We start from the raw sequence: 21,883 nt of genomic DNA on the forward strand, positions 1-21,883 counted from the left end.
TGGCTTTTGGCGAATGCGTTCTAATGATCTAATGTCTCGCTGTTGCAACTGCCTGTAAACACACAGTCCAGTTCAAAGTGAATGATTCTGGACAAGACAGATGGTTTTATTCACTGCGGTGTCTATTGATTGCCCATACGGCCGCTTTCTCACTCTATACTGCATTCCACAAATGCATTAGCACACGTAATTCCCAAACATTCTAAGAATTTATGAAATCGTGGATATGACCATATCTAAGTGGTCGATTGTCAGATGATTTGTTTTAAGTGTCATTCTTCCTGGGGGTGTACATGAACAGACTTGAATAAGATTTCATGATGCTGTTAGTTCCACTTAAAATGCAACACCGTTTCACACACACACGTTCTTTTCAAAGAGACGACTAACAATAGGAAGCACGCTGCAATAACAGTTCCACTCACCAGATGATGATCATTTGAAACTTAACTTGTTAAAAGTTTGAGCATAGGAAAAAGGATTTGAACCACAGGGTATTGTCCTAATCTGACTGAGTTTTTCCCACCAGCTAATTAGCTCTCGACTCTGACCAAGATGATGCAAAAAAGACGACAACTTTTACATTTTGCTTTCAAACGTTTTTTTTTTTCTCCCTACCATTTAAAAATTTAATAAATATTAACATTTAAAGCTTTTCATTCATGTATATACAAGAACTATACAATACACATAATGATGTTATGAACTGCAAGACAGAAATGAGGTAATGCACAACTTGAAACAGCGTGACATCAGACCAACCACTCTGCAGACTTACAGCATGCTCTCTACTTCTCGACTGACATCATTATACTTTACATTCTGTTGGCTGGCTGTTAGTTTCTTAGATAATAATATGCTGCTGAAATGTACACTATATACAATATTAATTGAAAAATATATCACTTACAAAAAAAATATCAAGAATGGTTTTCTTTTTATCTTTTAAAGCATATGTGTGAGTTTTTCCACAAAGGTAATGTGCATGCTACAGTGGGGTTGGCTTTACAAACAGACTTGACCTGTTGACCTTTAGATGACCTCTGAGGTCAATCTCTTGTAAATGGTTGTTTGGGAAGCACGTCAACAATAAGAGCACCAATGGGGAGAGGTTACAAAGCTCCCTGGAGGAAGTGCCATCATCACCAAGACACTGCGACATCATCACCAATACATTGTGACATCATCTCCAAACTTGTGACATCACCAATACTTGTGACATCATCACTTCAACTTGTGACGGCCCCCAAAGTGAAGGTTTTTTTGGGCCGTGCCACACAATATCTTCACAATATCAAAGTTCAATAAGTAGTTCTGATGCACTTTCAAAATACGTTTGCACAACTGTACACAGATCAGGAAGTAAATGGTAGCAATGCAGTCGTCACATTGTTTAACATGTCTTGTAGTCATTTTAGTTCCAGCACCACTTTATTTTCTTGTTTATTATTCCATTTATTAACTGAAGCAGAGAGGGCAGAGTGATGCCGTGCATAGAGATCACTCTGCTGGTTCGATGAGGTAACCATTAGTGGTCGAAGTCCACTGGCATGAATTTCTAGTTTTTATTTTATTTTATGTTAATTTATTCTTGCAGCAATCGGGTGAGAGTCCAGTCCAGGATAATCCATCAGATGGTTGTAATAATGTCGTAACAATGTAATAAAGTTGTCACATTGTAACATTGTCATATTGTAACATTGTCACATTGTAACGCTGTAACACTCTAATGCTGTAACAACGTTGCAATAACGTTGAGCTGACAGAAGTCACGGTGGACCCTATTACTGAGCAGCAAGTCCCAGGATAAGTCAGTGATCATGTCAGCACATGGGACAGGGTTCTGGTTGTTCTGGTCCTGTGAGCCGAGTCTGATCCTACATCCTCCCTTCTTGATCTGGCAGCAGCAACGCCAGCCACAGTTCCAGCAGGCCCGGGTTCAGGGCCGGCGGATTGGCCTAAAGAGCGGTTGTTTGGACTGCTGTGCTCTTTAGATGGCGATAAAGCAGCGTCTCCATTGGAGTCTGGAGAAGCGATGGATCGGAGCCGGGGCCGGAGAGGCGGGCTGGGACCTGGAGGTAGAGAAGGGAGCCCAGGGACCAAGTCTCCATCCCTGACCCCAAAGGAAGGACCCTGGGGAACGACGGCACTAGCCGACGGTGAGGTGGTCAGGCCCTGAGCAGTGGAGCGAGGCCGTCTAGGGGTCTTAGTGGTTCGGGATGGGCTCTGGGTGGTGGTGGGGAGCGGGGAGTCTGATGGTTGGGTGGTGGAGGCGGTGGGGTTGGGCTGGATAGAGGTCTCCTGGTCTGGGCCAGTCTCAGAGTCTGAGGATCCTCCAGTCTTGTGGAGGTCTGGGGATGGAGAGAAGAGGGTGGTGAAGCCTTCCTTCCTGTTGCAGGACTCACAGCACAGCTTGTTGTAGCCAGGAATGGAACAGTAACGGGCTAGGACCTCCATCTGGCAGAATATAGACTTGTCTCCAAGACATGGCTCATCTGTGGGGCGAGAGCAGAGTCAGAGTCAGACACATTACAGCTCTTTCCTCATACAGTAGTGACCTTAACCCAACACCTGGCAACCCAACACCTGGCAACCCAACACCTGGCAACCCAACACCTGGCAACCTCTTCAACCGTATCCCTCTCCGCTGGCATGCATTGAAAACTTGTGGCTTTCTCCTGGCTATTCTTTTGCAAAATAACTAGGAATGAACTGACTTATTTTCAAATAAATGTGTATTACATATAACATCACATTAAGCATGTGGGCTGGTCACTGTATTAAAAAAGAACAATAGCAGGTCTATTTCTCTCAGGGAGCTGGTCTATTCTGTCCATTCATAATTCTCTCCAGTAGCTGGCCTATTCTGTCCATTCATATTGCTCTCCAGTAGCTGGTCTATTCTGTCCATTCATAATTCTCTCCAGTAGCTGGCCTATTCTGTCCATTCATATTTCTCTCCAGTAGCTGGCCTATTCTGTCCATTCATAATTCTCTCCAGTAGCTGGCCTATTCTGTCCATTCATAATTCTCTCCAGTAGCTGGCCTATTCTGTCCATTCATATTTCTCTCCGGTAGCTGGCCTATTCTGTCCATTCATATTGCTCTCCAGTAGCTGGCCTATTCTGTCCATTCATAATTCTCTCCAGTAGCTGGCCTATTCTGTCCATTCATATTTCTCTCCAGTAGCTGGCCTATTCTGTCCATTCATATTTCTCTCCAGTAGCTGGCCTATTCTGTCCATTCATAATTCTCTCCAGTAGCTGGCCTATTCTGTCCATTCATATTTCTCTCCAGTAGCTGGCCTATTCTGTCCATTCATATTTCTCTCCAGTAGCTGGCCTATTCTGTCCATTCATAATTCTCTCCAGTAGCTGGCCTATTCTGTCCATTCATATTTCTCTCCAGTAGCTGGCCTATTCTGTCCATGCATATTTCTCTCCAGTAGCTGGCCTATTCTGTCCATTCATAATTCTCTCCAGTAGCTGGCCTATTCTGTCCATTCATATTTCTCTCCAGTAGCTGGCCTATTCTGTCCATTCATAATTCTCTCCAGTAGCTGGCCTATTCTGTCCATTCATAATTCTCTCCAGTAGCTGGCCTATTCTGTCCATTCATATTTCTCTCCAGTAGCTGGCCTATTCTGTCCATTCATATTTCTCTCCAGTAGCTGGCCTATTCTGTCCATTCATATTTCTCTCCAGTAGCTGGCCTATTCTGTCCATTCATATTTCTCTCCAGTAGCTGGCCTATTCTGTCCATTCATATTTCTCTCCAGTAGCTGGCCTATTCTGTCCATTCATATTTCTCTCCAGTAGCTGGCCTATTCTGTCCATTCATAATTCTCTCAGGGAGCTGGCCTATTCTGTCCATTCATAATTCTCTCCAGTAGCTGGCCTATTCTGTCCATTCATATTTCTCTCCAGTAGCTGGCCTATTCTGTCCATTCATAATTCTCTCCAGTAGCTGGTCTATTCTGTCCATTCATAATTCTCTCCAGTAGCTGGCCTATTCTGTCCATTCATAATTCTCTCCAGTAGCTGGCCTATTCTGTCCATTCATAATTCTCTCCAGTAGCTGGTCTATTCTGTCCATTCATATTTCTCTCCAGTAGCTGGCCTATTCTGTCCATTCATAATTCTCTCAGGGAGCTGGTCTATTCTGTCCATTCATAATTCTCTCCAGTAGCTGGCCTATTCTGTCCATTCATATTTCTCTCAGGGAGCTGGCCTATTCTGTCCATTCATAATTCTCTCCAGTAGCTGGCCTATTCTGTCCATTCATATTTCTCTCCAGGAGCTGGCCTATTCTGTCCATTCATATTTCTCTCCAGTAGCTGGCCTATTCTGTCCATTCATATTTCTCTCCAGTAGCTGGCCTATTCTGTCCATTCATATTTCTCTCCAGTAGCTGGCCTATTCTGTCCATTCATATTTCTCTCCAGTAGCTGGCCTATTCTGTCCATTCATATTTCTCTCCAGTAGCTGGCCTATTCTGTCCATTCATATTTCTCTCCGGTAGCTGGCCTATTCTGTCCATTCATATTTCTCTCCGGGAGCTGGCCTATTCTGTCCATTCATATTTCTCTCCAGTAGCTGGCCTATTCTGTCCATTCATATTTCTCTCCAGGGAGCTGGCCTATTCTGTCCATTCATATTTCTCTCCAGTAGCTGGCCTATTCTGTCCATTCATATTTCTCTCCAGTAGCTGGCCTATTCTGTCCATTCATATTCTCTCCAGTAGCTGGCCTATTCTGTCCATTCATATTTCTCTCCAGTAGCTGGCCTATTCTGTCCATTCATAATTCTCTCCAGTAGCTGGCCTATTCTGTCCATTCATATTTCTCTCCAGTAGCTGGCCTATTCTGTCCATTCATATTTCTCTCCAGTAGCTGGCCTATTCTGTCCATTCATAATTTCTCCAGTAGCTGGCCTATTCTGTCCATTCATATTTCTCTCCAGTAGCTGGCCTATTCTGTCCATTCATATTTCTCTCCAGTAGCTGGCCTATTCTGTCCATTCATAATTCTCTCCAGTAGCTGGCCTATTCTGTCCATTCATATTTCTCTCCAGTAGCTGGCCTATTCTGTCCATTCATAATTCTCTCCAGTAGCTGGCCTATTCTGTCCATTCATAATTCTCTCCAGTAGCTGGCCTATTCTGTCCATTCATATTTCTCTCCAGTAGCTGGCCTATTCTGTCCATTCATATTTCTCTCCAGTAGCTGGCCTATTCTGTCCATTCATATTTCTCTCCAGTAGCTGGCCTATTCTGTCCATTCATATTTCTCTCCAGTAGCTGGCCTATTCTGTCCATTCATATTTCTCTCCAGTAGCTGGCCTATTCTGTCCATTCATATTTCTCTCCAGTAGCTGGCCTATTCTGTCCATTCATAATTCTCTCAGGGAGCTGGTCTATTCTGTCCATTCATAATTCTCTCCAGTAGCTGGCCTATTCTGTCCATTCATATTTCTCTCCAGTAGCTGGCCTATTCTGTCCATTCATATTTCTCTCCAGTAGCTGGCCTATTCTGTCCATTCATAATTTCTCTCCGGGGAGCTGGTCTATTCTGTCCATTCATAATTCTCTCCAGTAGCTGGCCTATTCTGTCCATTCATATTTCTCTCCGGGAGCTGGCCTATTCTGTCCATTCATAATTCTCTCCAGTAGCTGGTCTATTCTGTCCATTCATATTTCTCTCCGGTAGCTGGCCTATTCTGTCCATTCATAATTTCTCTCCAGTAGCTGGCCTATTCTGTCCATTCATAATTCTCTCCAGTAGCTGGTCTATTCTGTCCATTCATAATTCTCTCCAGTAGCTGGCCTATTCTGTCCATTCATAATTCTCTCCAGTAGCTGGCCTATTCTGTCCATTCATAATTCTCTCCAGTAGCTGGCCTATTCTGTCCATTCATATTTCTCTCAGGGAGCTGGTCTATTCTGTCCATTCATAATTCTCTCCAGTAGCTGGCCTATTCTGTCCATTCATATTTCTCTCAGGGAGCTGGCCTATTCTGTCCATTCATAATTCTCTCCAGTAGCTGGCCTATTCTGTCCATTCATATTTCTCTCCAGTAGCTGGCCTATTCTGTCCATTCATAATTCTCTCCAGTAGCTGGCCTATTCTGTCCATTCATATTTCTCTCCAGTAGCTGGCCTATTCTGTCCATTCATATTTCTCTCCAGTAGCTGGCCTATTCTGTCCATTCATAATTCTCTCAGGGAGCTGGCCTATTCTGTCCATTCATAATTCTCTCAGGGAGCTGGCCTATTCTGTCTATTCATATTTCTCTCCAGTAGCTGGCCTATTCTGTCCATTCATATTTCTCTCCAGTAGCTGGCCTATTCTGTCCATTCATAATTCTCTCCAGTAGCTGGCCTATTCTGTCCATTCATAATTCTCTCCAGTAGCTGGCCTATTCTGTCTATTCATAATTCTATCCAGTAGCTGGCCTATTCTGTCTATTCATAATTCTATCCAGTAGCTGGCCTATTCTGTCCATTCATATTTCTCTCCAGTAGCTGGTCTATTCTGTCCATTCATAATTATCTCCAGTAGCTGGTCTATTCTGTCCATTCATATTTCTCTCCAGTAGCTGGTCTATTCTGTCCATTCATAATTATCTCCAGTAGCTGGTCTATTCTGTCCATTCATATTTCTCTCCAGTAGCTGGCCTATTCTGTCATAATTCACCTGTGGGAAAATGGTGTTTCTCAACCCCATGAATGATAAGATGCCGTCTGCTCTGTTTTAAGGTCCTTACTACTGAATAGTGTCTGTTCCAGGTGTGTAGGAGTCAAAATAACAATGCTGGAAGAGCATATAAACAACCTTTGGAAAGCTCATATTCTGAGCTCGCCATTAAAACAGTATGGTCTCCAGATCAACCGCACACTGTCGAAAAAATGAATACATCCAAAACTGAGGCTTGAATGCAAAATAAAGATGTTTATTAAAACACCTTACAACAGAAAGAGTTGGCCAGTCCAAGAGGTTGTTAGTGAGGAAACTACGTCTGCCTTCGACTTGCAAGTAAAATGAATCTCCTTTCTAAAAAAAAATGGATACATCCTCTACTGAAGTGGAACGTTTGGAGACAGTGGTCAATGTAACAGAGGAGCGGCACTATGACCTGGATGGAGAACGACCAATGGGTGAGTTTCACTGTGGAACCTGTTTATTTGTTTCACATCTATGGCCTATTAACACTAAAGATAACAATTACATCATTAATAATACATATGCACTACTGTTCAAAAGTTTAGGGTCAGTAGAAATTAGAAATGTCCTATTTTTTGAAAGAAAATTGATCAGAAATACAGTGAAGACATTGTTTATGTTGTAAATGACCTTTAAAAGGTCATGTAGCTGGGAAACAGCTGATTTTTAATGGAATACCTACATAGGCGTACAGAGGCCCATTATCAGCAACAATCACTTCTGTGCTAAAATGGCATGTTGTGTTAGCTAATCCAAGTTTATTCTTTTAAAACCCTTTCGCAATTATGTTAGCACAGCTGGAAACTGGAGTGCTAATTAAAGAAGCAAGACAACTGGCCATCTGTCTTTGATAAACACAGATATTAAAGTGTTTTCCAAAATGTTGTCATCCGGTCTCGAGACTTACTCACCCAAATGGCTCCACACGGACATAACCGTGGGACGTAGGGGTGCTGAGTGAGGGTGCTGCAGCACTCCCCGCAAAATCAGAATTTAATACAAATATATATTTCACAAAAGTAGTGCATCTGGCCTTTACTCGTCCTCTATTAGACTGATGTCGTTCAACACCCCCAAAATAATTATACTTAGGGAATCTCAATCGTTTCCCATTTTAAATATTTTGGTAGTAGATACAGTGCCTTGCGAAAGTATTCGGCCCCCTTGAACTTTGCGACCTTTTGCCACATTTCAGGCTTCAAACATAAAGATATAAAACTGTATTTTTTTGTGAAGAATCAACAACAAGTGGGACACAATCATGAAGTGGAACGACATTTATTGGATATTTCAAACTTTTTTAACAAATCAAAAACTGAAAAATTGGTTGTGCAAAACAATCGTTTCCCATTTTAAATATATTTTGGTAGTAGATATACACGGAGTGTAGAAAACATTAGGAACATCTTCCTTGTATTGAGTCGCTCCCCTTTTGCCCTCAGAGCCGCCCCAATTCGCCGGCGTATGGAATCTACAAGGTGTCAAAAGTGTTCCACAGGGATGCTGATCCATGTTGACTCCAATGTTGTGTCAAGTTAGCTGGATGTCCTTTGGGTGGTGGACCATTCTTGATACACACGAGAAACTGTTCAGCGTGAAAAACCCAGCAGCATTGCAGTTAGTCTCCACTGATACATCCCTTACACAATGTAATATGGTGTCTCCTATTGGCCTGGTAGAGGTGCTCTTCACTGATACAGCCCTTACACAATGTAATATGGTGTCTCCTATCGGCCTGGTGGAGGTGGTCTCCACTGATACAGCCCTTACACAATGTAATATGGTGTCTCCTATTGGCCTGGAAGAGGTGGTCTTCACTGATACATCCCTTACACAATGTAATATGGTGTCTCCTATCGGCCTGGTAGAGGTGGTCTCCACTGATACAGCCCTTACACAATGTAATATGGTGTCTCCTATTGGCCTGGAAGAGGTGGTCTTCACTGATACATCCCTTACACAATGTAATATGGTGTCTCCTATCGGCCTGGTGGAGGTGGTCTCCACTGATACAGCCCTTACACAATGTAATATGGTATCTCCTATTGGCTTGGTAGAGGTGGTCTTCACTGATACAGCCCTTACACAATGTAATATGGTGTCTCCTATTGGCCTGGAAGAGGTGGTCTTCACTGATACAGCCCTTACACAATGTAATATGGTGTCTCCTATTGGCCTGGAAGAGGTGGTCTTCACTGATACAGCCCTTACACAATGTAATATGGTATCTCCTATTGGCTTGGTAGAGGTGGTCTTCACTGATACAGCCCTTACACAATGTTAACTATGCTTTAATGCTATTATTGCTCACACTGTTTCTATTTGAAGAACAATGTAACTGGGAATCAAAACTACATGCCCATATTCCAATATTTCACAATAATGCCTTGTGATCTGGAGGACAGCCTTTAGTATCCCCTCAATGGTCCAAATGTGGAATCCGTATCCTTACTAATATCATGGACATTAATGGTTTAAGAACATTCCAAGGAAACATGTTTCTATATTTACAACTTAAGTCAGCTATGCTGGCCTATGGAGTCCTTTGGTAAACACAACTACTGAAACCTCCAATGATGGGATTTACAAAATAAATAAATAAATAAATATATATAAACAACTTTTGGAAAGCTCATATTCTGAGCTAGCCATTAAAAAAGTATTGTCTACAGATCTACTTGAATCTGAACAACCCTTTAACTCGAACAGAATATGGAAAAAATATGACCTTGGCATTCTGTAATCCGAACCACCAATTTATACATTTTAAGTTTGTTCATTTACTGTATTTAACACCAAAGAAATGTTTTACGCTGAAATTGGCCCCAACTCGCAACTGTTCACTGTGTCCCCTAAATCAGGTAGGCACATTTTCATTTGATGTGGGTGTGCCCTGCAGATAAATGCCTTTGTTCCCCCTGAAGTTCATGAATTTAAATATTCAATGCTTCCCTTTAATTATGTTACTTAACAATGAAAGCCCCTTGAATCTCTCAGTCAATCAGAGAAGACTACTGCTGGAAGGCTGCACTGCTAGTCACGCCCTGACCTTAGAGATCCTTTATATTCTCTATTTTGGTTAGGTCAGGGTGTGACTAGGGTGGGTAGTCTAGTTTTTACATTTCTATGTTGACCTGGTATGGTTCCCAATCAGAGGCAGCTGTCTATCGTTGTCTCTGATTGGGGATCATATTTATGCAGCGTTTTCCCACTGGGTTTTTGTGGGATCTTGTCTACTTGTCTGCGTCACGTTTTCGTTTTGAGCTTTATTGATTTTTCCCCCTGTGAGTTTCATCTAATAAACATGTGGAACTCTATGCACGCTGCGCCTTGGTCCAATGTCCCCAATCACTGCCCTCGGGTCCATTCATTCAAACAGAGGAAAGAGTGACACTCCTCTGCTGAAAAACTTCCAGCAGCATCTGGCTCTAAGATGACCAGGACCACCTCACTCTCTCCCATATAACCAGTGGATACAGTTACTATTAGAAGTTATAACACTAGAATCATCCCAGACACACAAGAAGGAATGGTGCTCGTCAAGGAACAACTGAGGGAATGGCTGGATGGGGACTGAATGTTATCTCTGCATTTATTTGATTGTTTTTAGTACTTGAACCCCGCTCTGAAATAAAAAATAAAATCAGAATAAAAAGTTGGTCACAAAAAGAACAGAGATTTGGATCTCTTGGCCTAAATAGACTAAAGGTTATGGGTTTTATTTTATTTATCCGTTATTTTACCAGGTCAGTTGACTGAGAACACATTCTCATTTGCAGCAACGACCTGGGGAATAGTGACAGGGGAGAGGATGAGGGGCGAATGAGCCAATTGTAAGATGGGGATGATTAGGTGACCGTGATGGTATGAGGGCCAGATTGGGAATTTAGCCAGGACACCGGGGTTTAACACCCCTACTCTTACGATAAGTCCCATGGGATCTTTAGTGACCACAGAGAGTCAGGACACCCGTTTAACGTCCCATCTGAATCAGACGTAAACCTACATAGGGCAATGTCCCCAATCACTGCCCTCGGGTATTGGGATATTTTTTAAACTAGAGGAAAGAGTGCCTCCGACTGGCCCTCCAACACCACTTCCAGCAGCATCTGGTCTCCCATCCAGGAACTGACCAGACCAACCCTGCCTTCCTGTCTTCAGAAGCAATCCAGCAGTGGTAAGCTGCAGGGTCTCCTGTCCCAGTCAGGGCTATTCCCCTCTCCTGAATTCGCTACATACTGTACCTCAAACATATTTCCCAGACACACTCTTTAATATCAGATGTTTAAAACGGTAAGCCGTCTAAGAATAGAATCCAATAGAAGAATAGAATAGACTAGAATCCAATGGAAGAATAGAATAGACTAGAATCCAATAGAAGAATAGAATCAGAGCTCTTTAAGAACCCCCTCCTCTCTAGAATCCAATACAAATCCAATAGAAGCATCCCATGCTGACTTACTGAAGGAGAGTTTGTGGACAGGATTCTCAGGGACAATCTGATGTACACCCTCCGTCTTTGTCGTTGAATTCTCCGTCGCTTCTTTGGTGAATCAGGGGCAGCGATGACTGTCCTGTTTTTACCAGAGGATGAGAGACGGCAAAGCTTTACGGATAATTACATGGTGGGACTTTGGGTTGCAAAAATCATAGGTTTTCCAGAAATCCAGGTTGGTAATCGATTCCAGATTTCTTGCTTTTTCCCTTACTTCTTAATTCTTTAATTTGCTCTGTCTCCACAGCGGTTCCCGAACTAGGGGTTTGCAAGGTAATCGGTTCCAAACTCCCCAGGTAATCAGAGGTCCTTAAGAACCCCCTCCTCTCCTCTCCTGTCTCCCCAGGTAATCAGAGGTCTTTAAGAACCCCTCCTCTCCTCTCCTGTCTCCCCAGGTAATCAGAGCTCTTTAAGAACCCCCTCCTCTCCTCTCCTGTCTCCCCAGGTAATCAGAGCTCTTTAAGAACCCCCTCCTCTCCTCTCCTCTCCTGTCTCCCCAGGTAATCAGAGCTCTTTAAGAACCCCCTCCTCTCCTCTCCTGTCTCCCCAGGTAATCAGAGCTCTTTAAGAACCCCCCTCTCCTCTCCTCTCCTGTCTCCTCCAGGTAATCAGAGCTCGTTAAGAACCCCCTCCTCTCCTCTCCTCTCCTGTCTCCCCAGGTAATCAGAGCTCGTTAAGAACCCCCTCCTCTCCTCTCCTGTCTCCCCAGGTAATCAGAGCTCTTTAAGAACCCCCTCCTCTCCTCTCCTGTCTCCCCAGGTAATCAGAGGTCTTTAAGAACCCCCCTCTCCTCTCCTGTCTCCACAGGTAATCAGAGCTCTTTAAGAACCCCCTCCTCTCCTCTCCTGTCTCCCCAGGTAATCAGAGGTCTTTAAGAACCCCCTCCTCTCCTCTCCAGTCTCCTCCAGGTAATCAGAGGTCTTTAAGAACCCCCTCCTCTCCTCTCCTGTCTCCTCCAGGTAATCAGAGCTCTTTAAGAACCCCCTCCTCTCCTCTCCTCTCCTGTCTCCCCAGGTAATCAGAGCTCGTTAAGAACCCCCTCCTCTCCTCTCCTGTCTCCCCAGGTAATCAGAGCTCTTTAAGAACCCCTCCTCTCCTCTCCTGTCTCCACAGGTAATCAGAGCTCTTTAAGAACCCCCTCCTCTCCTCTCCAGTCTCCTCCAGGTAATCAGAGGTCTTTAAGAACCCCCTCCCTCCTCTCCTGTCTCCCCAGGTAATCAGAGCTCTTTAAGAACCCCCTCCTCTCCTCTCCTGTCTCCCCAGGTAATCAGAGCTCTTTAAGAACCCCCTCCTCTCCTCTCCTGTCTCCCCAGGTAATCAGAGCTCTTTAAGAACCCTCTCCTCTGTGTGTGTGTAAGAGCATGCATGTGTGTGTATGTACTCTACCTGGACACGGGCTCAGTTTACAGATGAGGACAGTTTCAGGCTTGTCTCCCTCACAATGGCCGATGGTGTTGTCTGTGGCTCTACACACAACCTGTCTCTGTCGAATCCCCTCTCCACAGCTTACTGAACACTGTGGTGGCCACACAGAGAGACACAGAGAGACAGGGGGTCAGAATCCCCTCTCCACAGCTTACTGAACACTGTGGTGGCCACACAGAGAGACACAGAGAGATAGGGGGTCAGAATCCCCTCTCCACAGCTTACTGAACACTGTGGTGGCCACACAGAGAGACACAGAGAGACAGGGGTCAGAATCCCCTCTCCACAGCTTACTGAACACTGTGGTGGCCACACAGAGAGACACAGAGAGACAGGGGGTCAGATAACCTGTCTCTGTCACAGAATCCCCTCTCCACAGCTTACTGAACACTGTGGTGGCCACACAGAGAGACACAGAGAGACAGGGGGTCAGAATCCCCTCTCCACAGCTTACTGAACACTGTGGTGGCCCCACAGAGACAGCAGGTCAGACGAGACTCAAAGCAGCTGGCTCTTCACAGTTCTTAGAAACAACGCTGAAATCCCTAGAACAGTCAGCTCGCACAATTCCTAAAACAAATCGATATGGAGCAACTTCCCTTTCCAGAAAACCTGGTAAACAACACAGGAAAAAAGTGTTTATAAATTCAACAAAATCAATTAAATAGGACTGCTAGAGGGTCTGGATACGCTAACCATCCTCTTCACGTCCTTCAGTGTGTGGTGACTGGAGAATGTTCCACACCAGGATTCAGCTTCATTACAATTCAATTCAGTCAATTTCTCAAAGAAAACTACAATTCTATTTTAGAGAACAGAAATTCCAATTCCATCATTGATTGAATTGAAATCGAGTTGACCCCAACTCTGATAAGTAGTACTGTGAGCTGTGTGACAGAGCTCCATGACCAGGTGTCTGTCTGTACTGAAGGCTCTGTGGCGGAGCTCCATGTTGGGACCCACCTGTGACTGGTCCCTTGTCTAGAGTATACTCTGTGGTGAAGCTCCATGCTGGGACCCACCTGTGACCAGGCCCTTGTCTAGAGAATGCTCAGTGGTGGAGCTCCATGACCAGGCCCCTGTCTGTACTGTAGGCTTTGTGGTGGAGCTCCATGCTGGGACCCACCTGTGACCAGACCCTTGTCTAGAGTATACTCTGTGGTGAAGCTCCATGCTGGGACCCACCTGTGACCAGGCCCTTGTCTAGAGTATACTCTGTGGTGGAGCTCTATGCTGGGACCCACCTGTGACCAGACCCTTGTCTAGAGTATACTCTGTAGTGAAGCTCTATGCTGGGACCCACCTGTGACCAGACCCTTGTCTAGAGTATACTCTGTGGTGAAGCTCTATGCTGGGACCCACCTGTGACCAGGCCCTTGTCTAGAGTATACTCTGTGGTGAAGCTCTATGCTGGGACCCACCTGTGACCAGGCCCTTGTCAAGAGTATACTCTGTGGTGAAGCTCCATGACCAGACCCCTGTCTGTACTGTAGGCTTTGGTGGTGGAGCTCCATGCTGGGACCCACCTGTGACCAGGCCCCTGTCTAGAGTATACTCTGTAGTGAAGCTCTATGCTGGGACCCACCTGTGACCAGGCCCCTGTCCTCCACTGTGCAGGGCAGGCAGAGGGGTTACAGACCTTCCTGGTCTCAGGCTTGTCCTCTGTACAGTACTTAGTGTGGACCGTCCGGTTGGTGCCGTTGTGGAGGGCCTGCATACACTGAACAACCCTGGACTGGTAGCCAATCTTCCCACATGTCTTACTGCATGGGTTCCACTCCTCCACCAACCACCTGGGAGAGGAGGGAGAGAGAGGGAGAATGGGGGCATACAGAACAAGAGAGGGGGGGGCAGACAGAACAAGAGAGGGGGGGCAGACAGAATAAGAGAGGTGGGGGCAGACAGAATAAGAGAGTGGGGGGCAGACAGAATAAGAGAGGTGGGGGGCAGACAGAATAAGAGAGGTGGGGGGCAGACAGAATAAGAGAGGTGGGGGGCAGACAGAATAAGAGAGGTGGGGGGCAGACAGAACAAGAGAGGTGGGGGGGGCAGACAGAACAAGAGAGGTGGGGGCAGACAGAACAAGAGAGGGGGGCAGACAGAATAAGAGAGGGGGGGGGCAGACAGAATAAGAGAGGGGGGGCAGACAGAACAAGAGAGGTGGGGGCAGACAGAACAAGAGAGGTGGGGGGCAGACAGAACAAGAGAGGTGGGGGGCAGACAGAACAAGAGAGGTGGGGGGCAGACAGAACAAGAGAGGTGGGGGCAGACAGAATAAGAGAGGGGGGTGGGACAGAATAAGAGAGGGGGGGCAGACAGAATAAGAGAGGGGGCAGACAGAATAAGAGAGGGGGGGCAGACAGAACAAGAGAGAGCACATTATTTCTCACGGTTTCTGGAAGGAAATGCTGTAGGAACGCTCAACCGGTGTCGCTCATTCAGCCGACAGAAACTTTCAACCGGTTTTCCCCATTAAGCAGCGAGTCGGAGTCAGAGGCCGAGCCTTCTCTGGTCTATACTCCTCCCGTTACGGGGTCTGAGATGCCGAAGCTTCCCACCATTAGCTCTGACAAATTGAAAACTCTAGTCATTGGCGACTCCATTACCCGCAGTATTAGACTTAAAACGAATCATCCAGCGATCATACACTGTTTACCGGGGGCAGGGCTTCCGACGTTAAGGCTAATCTGAAGATGGTGATGGCTAAAGCTAAAACTGGCGAGTGTAGAGTATAGAGATATTGTTATCCACGTCGGCACCAACGATGTTAGGATGAAACAGTCAGAGATCACCAAGCGCAACATAGCTTCTGCGTGTAAATCAGCTAGAAAGATGTGTCGGCATCGAGTAATTGTCTCTGGCCCCCTCCCAGTTAGGGGGAGTGATGAGCTCTACAGCAGAGTCTCACAACTCAATCGCTGGTTGAAAACTGTTTTCTGCCCCTCCGAAAAGTTAGAATTTGTAGATAATTGGCCCTCTTTTTGGGACTCACCCACAAACAGGACCAAGCCTGACCTGCTGAGGAGTGACGGACTCCATCCAAGCTGGAGGGGTGCTCTCATCTTATCTACCAACATTGACAGGGCTCTAACTCCTCTAGCTCCACAATGAAATAGGGTGCAGGCCAGGCAGCAGGCTGTTAGCCAGCCTGCCAGCATAGTGGAGTCTGCCACTAGCACAGTCAGTGTAGTCAGCTCAGCTATCACCATTGAGACCGTGTCTGTGCCTCGACCTAGGTTGCGCAAAACTAAACATGGCGGTGTTCACCTTAGCAATCTCACTAGGATAAAGACCACCTCCATTCCTGTCATTATTGAAAGAGATCATGATACCTCACATCTCAAAATAGGGCTACTTAATGTTAGATCCCTTACTTCAAAGGCAATTATAGTCAATGAACTAATCACTGATCATAATCTTGATGTGATTGGCCTGACTGAAACATGGCTTAAGCCTGATGAATTTACTGTGTTAAATGAGGCCTCACCTCCTGGCTACACTAGTGACCATATCCCCCGTGCATCCCGCAAAGGCGGAGGTGTTGCTAACATTTACGATAGCAAATTTCAATTTACAAAAAAAAAAATGACATTTCGTCTTTTGAGCTTCTAGTCATGAAATCTATGCAGCCTACTCAATCACTTTTTATAGCTACTGTTTACAGGCCTCCTGGGTCATATACAGCGTTCCTCACTGAGTTCCCTGAATTCCTATCGGACCTTGTAGTCATAGCAGATAATATTCTAATCTTTGGTGACTTTAATATTCACATGGAAAAGTCCACAGACCCACTCCAAAAGGCTTTCGGAGCCATCATCGACTCAGTGGGTTTTGTCCAACATGTCTCTGGACCCACTCACTGTCACAGTCATACGCTGGACCTAGTTTTGTCCCATGGAATAAATGTTGTGGATCTTAATGTTTTCCTCATAATCCAGGACTATCGGACCACCATTTTATTACGTTTGCAATTGCAACAAATAATCTGCTCAGACCCCAACCAAGGAACATCAAAAGTCGTGCTATAAATTCACAGACAACACAAAGATTCCTTGATGTCCTTCCAGATTCCCTCTGTCTACCCAATGACACCAGAGGACAAAAATCAGTTAACCACCTAACTGAGGAACTCAATTTAACCTTGCGCAATACCCTAGATGCAGTTGCACCCCTAAAAACTAAAAACATTTCTCATAAGAAACTAGCTCCCTGGTACACAGAAAATACCCGAGCTCTGAAGCAAGCTTCAGAAAATTGGAACGGAAATGGCGCCACACCAAACTGGACGTCTTCCGTCTAGCTTGGAAAGACAGTACCGTGCAGTACCGAAGAGCCCTTACTGCTGCTCGATCATCCTATTTTTCTAACTTAATTGAGGACAATAAGAACAATCCAAAATTCCTTTTTGATACGGTCGCAAAGCTAACTAAAAAGCAGCATTCCCCAAGAGAGGATGACTTTCACTTTAGCAGTGATAAATTCATGAACTTCTTTGAGGAAAAAATTATGATTATTAGAAAGCAAATTACAGACTCCTCTTTAAATCTGCGTATTCCTTCAAAGCTCAGTTGTCCTGAGTCTGCACAACTCTGCGTGGACCTAGGATCAAGAGAGACGCTCAAGTGTTTTAGTACTATATCTCTTGACACAATGATGAAAATAATCATGGCCTCTAAACCTTCAAGCTGCTTACTGGACCCTATTCCAACTAAACTACTGAAAGAGCTGCTTCCTGTGCTTGGCCCTCCTATGTTGAACATAATAAACGGCTCTCTATCCACCGGATGTGTACCAAACTCACTAAAAGTGGCAGTAATAAAGCCTCTCTTGAAAAAGCCAAACCTTGACCCAGAAAATATAAAAAACTATCGGCCTATATCGAATCTTCCATTCCTCTCAAAAATCTTAGAAAAGGCTGTTGCTCAGCAACTCACTGCCTTCCTGAAGACAAACAATGTATATGAAATGCTTCAGTCTGGTTTTAGACCCCATCATAGCACTGAGACGGCACTTGTGAAGGTGGTAAATGACATTTTAATGGCATCGGACCGAGGCTCTACATCTGTCCTCGTGCTCCTAGACCTTAGTGCTGCTTTTGATACCATCGATCACCACATTCTTTTGGAGAGATTGGAAACCCAAATTGGTCTACACGGACAAGTTCTGGCCTGGTTTAGATCTTATCTGTCGGAAAGATATCAGTTTGTCTCTGTGAATGGTTTGTCCTCTGACAAATCAACTGTAAATTTCGGTGTTCCTCAAGGTTCCGTTTTAGGACCGCTGTTGTTTTCACTATATATTTTACCTCTTGGGGATGTTATTCGAAAACATAATGTTAACTTTCACTGCTATGCGGATGATACACAGCTGTACATTTCAATGAAACATGGTGAAGCCCCAAAATTGCCCTCGCTAGAAGCATGTGTTTCAGACATAAGGAAGTGGATGGCAGCAAACTTTCTACTTTTAAACTCGGATAAAACAGAGATGCTTGTTCTAGGTCCCAAGAAACAAAGAGATCTTCTGTTGAATCTGACAATTAATCTTAATGGTTGTACAGTCATCTCAAATAAAACTGTGAAGGACCTCGGCGTTACTCTGGACCCTGATCTCTCTTTTGAAGAACATATCAAGACCATTTCAAGGACAGCTTTTTTCCATCTACGTAACATTGCAAAAATCAGAAACTTTCTGTCCAAAAATGATGCAGAAAAATTAATCCATGCTTTTGTCACTTCTAGGTTAGACTACTGCAATGCTCTACTTTCCGGCTACCCGGATAAAGCACTAAATAAACTTCAGTTAGTGCTAATTACGGCTGCTAGAATCCTGACTAGAACCAAAAAATTTGATCATATTACTCCAGTGCTAGCCTCCCTACACTGGCTTCCTGTCAAAGCAAGGGCTGATTTCAAGGTTTTACTGCTAACCTACAAAGCATTACATGGGCTTGCTCCTACCTATCTCTCTGATTTGGTCCTGCCGTACATACCTACACGTACGCTACGGTCACAAGACGCAGGCCTCCTAATTGTCCCTAGAATTTCTAAGCAAACAGCTGGAGGCAGGGCTTTCTCCTATAGAGCTCCATTTTTATGGAACGGTCTGCCTACCCATGTCAGAGACGCAAACTCGGTCTCAACCTTTAAGTCTTTACTGAAGACTCATCTCTTCAGTGGGTCATATGATTGAGTGTAGTCTGGCCCAGGAGTGGGAAGGTGAACGGAAAGGCTCTGGAGCAACGAACCACCCTTGCTGTCTCTGCCTGGCCGGTTCCCCTCTTTCCACTGGGATTCTCTGCCTCTAACCCTATTACAGGGGCTGGGTCACTGGCTTGCTGGGGCTCTCTCATGCCGTCCCTGGAGGGTGCGTCACCTGAGTGGGTTGATTCACTGATGTGGTCATCCTGTCTGGGTTGGCGCCCCCCCTTGGGTTGTGCCATGGCGGAGATCTTTGCGGGCTATACTCAGCTTTGTCTCAGGATGGTAAGTTGGTGGTTGAAGATATCCCTCCAGTGGTGTGGGGGCTGTGCTTTGGCAAAGTGGGTGGGTTATATCCTTCCTGTTTGGCCCTGTCCGGGGTGTCCTCGGGTGGGGCCACAGTGTCTCCTGACCCCTCCTGTCTCAGCCTCCAGTATTTATGCTGCAGTAGTTTATGTGTCGGGGGCTGGGGTCAGTTTGTTATATCTGGAGTACTTCTCCTGTCCAATTCGGTGTCCTGTGTGAATCTAAGTGTGCGTTCTCTAATTCTCTCCTTCTCTCTCTCGGAGGACCTGAGCCCTAGGACCATGCCCCAGGACTACCTGACATGATGACTCCTTGCTGTCCCCAGTCCACCTGGCCGTGCTGCTGCTCCAGTTTCAACTGTTCTACCTTATTATTATTCGACCATGCTGGTCATTTATGAACATTTGAACATCTTGGCCATGTTCTGTTATAATCTCCACCCGGCACAGCCGGAAGAGGACTGGCCACCCCACATATGCTCTCTCTAATTCTCTTTCTTTCTCTCTCTCGGAGGACCTGAGCCTAGGACCATGCCCCAGGACTACTTGACATGATGACTCCTTGCTGTCCCCAGTCCACCTGGCCGTGCTGCTGCTCCAGTTTCAACTGTTCTGCCTTATTATTATTCGACCATGCTGGTCATTTATGAACATTTGAACATCTTGGCCATGTTCTGTTATAATCTCCACCCGGCACAGCCGGAAGAGGACTGGCCACCCCACATATGCTCTCTCTAATTCTCTTTCTTTCTCTCTCTCGGAGGACCTGAGCCCTAGGACCATGCCCCAGGACTACTTGACATGATGACTCCTTGCTGTCCCCAGTCCACCTGGCCGTGCTGCTGCTCCAGTTTCAACTGTTCTGCCTTATTATTATTCGACCATGCTGGTCATTTATGAACATTTGAACATCTTGGCCATGTTCTGTTATAATCTCTACCCGGCACAGCCAGAAGAGGACTGGCCACCCCACATAGCCTGGTTCCTCTCTAGGTTTCTTCCTAGGTTTTGGCCTTTCTAGGGAGTTTTTCCTAACCACTGTGCATCTACACCTGCATTGCTTGCTGTTTGGGGTTTTAGGCTGGGTTTCTGTACAGCACTTTGAGATATCAGCTGATGTACGAAGGGCTATATAAATAAATTTGATTTGATTTGATTTGATATTTAATCTGTCCACTACTGGGAACGACTAGGTTATTATCTCATTACGACTAGGTTATTATCTCATTATTCAATCTGTCCACTACTGGGAACGACTAGGTTATTATCTCATTACGACTAGGTTATTATCTCAATATTCAATCTGTCCACTACTGGGAAGGACTAGGTTATTATCTCATTACGGCTAGGTTATTATCTCATTATTCAATCTGTCCACTACTGGGAACGACTAGGTAATTATCTCATTACGACTAGGTTATTATCTCATTATTCAATCTGTCCACTACTGGGAAGGACTAGGTTATTATCTCATTACGGCTAGGTTATTATCTCATTATTCAATCTGTCCACTACTGGGAATGACTAGGTTATTATCTCATTATTCAATCTGTCCACTACTGGGAATGACTAGGTTATCTCATTATTCAATCTGTCCACTACTGGGAATGACTAGGTTATTATCTCATTATTCAATCTGTCCACTACTGGGAAGGACTAGGTTATTATCTCATTACGACTAGGTTATTATCTCATTATTCAATCTGTCCACTACTGAGAACGACTAGGTTATTATCTCATTATTCAATCTGTCCACTACTGGGAATGACTAGGTTATTATCTCATTATTCAATCTGTCCACTACTGAGAATGACTAGGTTATTATCTCATTACGACTAGGTTATTATCTCATTACGACTAGGTTATTATCTCATTATTCAATCTGTCCACTACTGAGAATGACTAGGTTATTATCTCATGATTCAATCTGTCCACTACTGAGAAGGACTAGGTTATTATCTCATTACGACTAGGTTATTATCTCATTACGACTAGGTTATTATCTCATTACGACTAGGTTATTATCTCATTACGACTAGGTTATTATCTCATTACGACTAGGTTATTATCTTATTATTCAATCTGTCCACTACTGGGAATGACTAGGTTATTATCTCATTATTCAATCTGTCCACTACTGAGAACAACTAGATTATTATCTCATTATTCAATCTGTCCACTACTGAGAACGACTAGTTATTGCATTAGCTTCAGTCCCTCTTCGAGAGGAAGTGTCCCTTAGAGCGATGATGATGATGATGATGATGATGATGAGGACATGGATGCTCTCCTATCAGCATGGCTCGGACAGGGACAGAGAAAGGATAGAGGGGGAGAGTGAAGGGGAGAGGAGCTCACGTTGGCTGGCTGCACTCGTTCACGTTGCACCTCTTCCGGATGGGTTTGGGCTTCTTGCTGGTTTCACAGAGGTTCCGGTGCACCAGTCGACTGTCGCTCTTCCTCCTGCATCCGTATTTGGTGTACTGTATACCTGCCAGACGGTCCAATTAAATGGGTTTAGTACAATCTGTTGTAACGTCTGACAAAAAAACATAACATTTTCTAATTTATACTGTAAATCATTTTACAGAAAGAAAATGCAGGTGGCCGTATGTACTAAGACTGGAGAGAGAGCGTGTACACGCACGCACACACACACACACGCACACGCACACACGCACACGCATGCACGCACACACATGCACACACGCACGCACGCACACGCACACACACACAGA

General features: G+C 44.9%; 1 pseudogene; it reads right to left on the minus strand.

Annotated features, from left to right (window-relative positions):
- Positions 1-592: 592 nt before the first annotated feature.
- Positions 593-21,883, minus strand: part of LOC135529195 (A disintegrin and metalloproteinase with thrombospondin motifs 14-like) — a 132,241-nt pseudogene continuing 110,950 nt past the window's right edge.

The sequence above is a fragment of the Oncorhynchus masou genome, unplaced genomic scaffold (assembly GCF_036934945.1).
Source record: "Oncorhynchus masou masou isolate Uvic2021 unplaced genomic scaffold, UVic_Omas_1.1 unplaced_scaffold_1114, whole genome shotgun sequence".
NCBI lineage: Eukaryota > Metazoa > Chordata > Actinopteri > Salmoniformes > Salmonidae > Oncorhynchus > Oncorhynchus masou.